Raw genomic sequence first — 3,880 nt, 5'->3', positions numbered from 1 at the left:
AGATTTAATACCTAAACCTCCATCTTTAAAGTCCTTGCGGCAGATTTTCCAAGCCATTGTGACCAACTTCTTCTTTTCCAAATTACCACTCCAAATGAAGTTGTGCATCCACGTCTCGTTGATTTTGTTAATGCTAACCGGCCAATTGAACACATTCATACTATGAATCATCATACTATGAATGACGGCTTTAACCAATTGGACTCTTCTTCCCATGGATAACAAACTAGCTTTCTAAGCCACAAGTTTGATTCTAATTCTGTCCGCCACGAATTGAAAATGTGATGCTTTCGGCCGGCCAATGAAGATGGTAGCCCCTAGATAAATGAACGGAGGAAAGACAATGGAGAAGTCCAATAAATCTGCAAGTCTTTGATGACTAGAGAATCGATTGGGTTTTGTCCGTTTTAAATCCAAAATTTAAATCCAATATAAACTGCGATTTCATTTTTAAGACTCAATTTTAACCGATAAAGTTTTTATTTTTGATGAATTTAATTAAGTCGATTTAACAGGTAAATCCAATCGGTTTACTCGATTTAATAGTTATTAAATAACTTTATAAAAATGGTTCTTCTTTTATAAAAATTATTAAAATTTTAAAATAATCTGAAAGAAAAACTATTTTTGTATTATTAAATGATAATAATTTAAATATCAATTGACATTAATATTTCAAATATTATTTGACATTAATTTGATTATTTTCATACTTTAAACCACAAAAAATACTAATCAGAATTTCATAATATACTAGTAACAAACCTGTGCGATTTGTTTCAGATATATATATATTTAATAGAAAAATATCTTGTTACCTGAGAAAAATAATAATTGAATGTATAATTAATAAAAAAAATACTTTGATTAGTAAATTTAGGTCCTCGTTAATATTCAATATTGTGATCAGTAACTTCATATTCTCGTTAATATTTACTATTTTGATCAGTAACTTCATGTTCCTGTAAATATTCAATATTTTAATCGGTAACTTCAGGTTTCCGTTAATATTCAATATTGTGATCAGTAACATCATGTTCTCGTTAATATTCAATATTTGAATCACACTACAACACGGAAGGGCTTTCACAGCGCTTTTTTTGGCCTTTAACAGCGCTTTAAAGCGCTGCCAAAGCCAGCGCTGGCGTAGGCTACGAAAGCGCTTTTAAAAGCGCTCTGGTAGACCCCCCCTTTAAGAGCGCTTTCCTGGAAAAAGCGCTCTGGTAGGACCCCCTATAAGAGCGCTTTCCTGGAAAAAGCGCTCTGGTAGACCCCCCCTTTAAGAGCGCTTCTTAGTAAAAGCGCTGGCAAAGACCAGTAAAAAAGCAAAAAAAATTAAAAAATTACGCAGCATACAAAAGCGCTTTTGGAAAAGCGCTCTGGTAGGCCCCCCTATGAGAGCGCTTTTTCCAGACAAAGCGCTCTCATAGGGGGGCCTACCAGAGCGCTTTTCCCAAAGCGCTTTTGTATGCTGCGTAATTTTTTAGTTTTTTTTGCTTTTTTACTGGTCTTTGCCAGCGCTTTTACTAAGAAGCGCTCTAGTATGTGGACCTTTAAGAGCGCTTTTTAGAAGCGCTGTAGTTGCTAAATGAGGTATTTTTATGTGCAGCCTATAATTTAATCCTCCCAGTCGACCTGTAATGTTTTCGACCTGTAATATTTTCGACCTGTAATATATTTTCGACCTGTAATATATTTTCGACTATATTATTTCAGCCATCAGTAAGACAATATATATACTAATATATACCATTATAATATCCAAAATTATATATATACATCATTACAAAATTATATATATACATCATTACAAAATCAACAATATTATAGTTCAAATCTGCATGAAAAATTGCTTAATATAAAATTGACACAATTCCTCTTTGATTTCTTCTAACTTTAGCTTCGAGTACCCAGCAGCACGGAATTCGTCAAGGTACTATAAAACAAAAACATAATATGAATAATATATTTAGGTAAATGTAATAAATTATATGAAATTATCTTAAGTTATAACTTTATACCGTGGGAGGAATCTCTAATTGATTCGCCTGAATGATTTCTTTCATAAACCTCAATACAAAGTATCCGCAGTCTGAACTGTTACGCTGTATCGGACACTACATAGAAAAACAAATAAGATTCTATATAAGTTGTCTTGTTTTACCAAGTAGCATAAATATTATAAGCAAATTTGTGAAAAGTAATGTACCTGCACTTCGATCCAGGTGATGTTGTTTGATTTAGTCCGGGATACCTGTCAATGATACGAGCTCCAAAGAGATCCAAAGTTATCAATCCAGTCAGACCTATACAAGAAATTCAATTCAATGTATGATTATAATAAGAATGGGTGAATAGCTCATGATGCAGTTAATTAAATACACCACTACTAACACTACTAACACAAGACACACGATGCAGTTAATTAAATACACCACTACTAACACGAAGCTATAAAACTTTTTGCTCAAAAGCAAACCTTATGAATCATCCTTGTCTATATACATTAACTCACTCTTGTTTCATTCTTTACCTTCTCTCTTCCTCATTAATTCAACTCTCATAAGGTATATATTATTACTATTATTATATATTATTTATTATTTAATTTCTATTATTACTATTATCAATAAATTCATTGAAGTTCCTTATGTCGTTGCTATTTCCTCTATTAGCAACTCCAATTCTTTCGTCCGAAGAAGAAATAGAATTGAAGTCACCACCAATGCACCATCAATGGTTATCTTACAGATAATTATAATGCATTAGAATAAATTTCATACACAAATTTATTTTATAACTTATTTGAATTTATTTTAGAAATCATATCCTGGACTCCTTTTAACCCTGTGATACTAAAATAAAATATTTTATATTTACATTAGCATAAAGTCATTTAATACATGCATAAAGAACATGAACAGAATAGAAAGCATGTCATGAATTGCATACAACATACACTAGTTTTACACTTTCTTTTGGTGATGCCATGAGGGTCAAAAAGAAGAAACTCAAGGCCCAGTAGGAGTCATTGTAAATTAACATAGTTCACCACAAGTAAATGTATGATTTAGGATCAATTACAAGCCATTGATGAACATAGTTCCAGATATGTATTCATCAAATAGTTCCCTCAATGGAAATAACCTAACATTTTCCTCTAATTCAAGAAATACTCAAGTAAAAAACTCTTGTAGCTGCTGCAAGGCTTCATGTTTCTCCATGACAGTGCCCAACAATTGTATTTGTTAAGAAAAGAGGTAATTCAATTAACAAAATGCTGTGTTTTTGAGTGTAATCTAACAGATTGAGAAACACATACACTTGTTTTATATCTATCTTGCAATTTTCTCTCTTAGAATATATTATTAAACACAACAATCTCATAATGAATCTAAGAGGAAAAGAAAACAACAAAGAACAACAACTGATATTCACAAATACTCACAAACATGAAGCCTTCCAGATATGAAAGCTATGAGAAGTGTGATACCTGGGTGGCGCAAAGCAAGTTGCTACCAGAGGAGAAGAGACGGAGACGAAACGATGGTGGTGGACGGAGGAGAAGAAGTTCGCGCGATGGTGGTGGACGGAGGACCGACGACGGTGAGGGGTGGGGTTTCTGGTTCGCGTGCAGAGAGAAAAAGAAAGAGAGAAAGTGAGAAACAGTAGAAGCGTGTTTTTGGTTTTAATTTTAGTAATAAGGCTACTAAAGCGCTTCTGGAAAGCGCTCTCATAGCCTGGGCTATACCAGCGCTTTTGACAAAAAGCGCTCTCATTAAACACCCCTACCAGAGCGCTTTTGAAAAGCGCTTTCGTTCCCCCCACGTTCCCCCCACCTACCAGAGCGCTTTTGTAAAGCGCTTTCGTACCCCCCCCT

General features: G+C 33.8%; 1 long non-coding RNA gene across 1 annotated transcript; it reads right to left on the bottom strand.

Annotated features, from left to right (window-relative positions):
- Window positions 1-1,789: 1,789 nt before the first annotated feature.
- On the bottom strand, window positions 1,790-2,257 carry LOC131624931 (uncharacterized). Its single transcript, XR_009290690.1, has 3 exons — window positions 2,210-2,257; window positions 2,022-2,117; window positions 1,790-1,936 (listed from the first exon to the last, which is right to left on the bottom strand). It is a non-coding gene; the product is annotated as an uncharacterized LOC131624931 (long non-coding RNA).
- Between the last annotated feature and the right edge of the window lie 1,623 nt (window positions 2,258-3,880).

Source organism: Vicia villosa, linkage group LG1, assembly GCF_029867415.1.
Source record: "Vicia villosa cultivar HV-30 ecotype Madison, WI linkage group LG1, Vvil1.0, whole genome shotgun sequence".
NCBI lineage: Eukaryota > Viridiplantae > Streptophyta > Magnoliopsida > Fabales > Fabaceae > Vicia > Vicia villosa.
The sequence above is the reverse complement of the archived record's forward strand: the minus strand, read 5'-3'. Positions and strand labels throughout refer to the sequence as shown.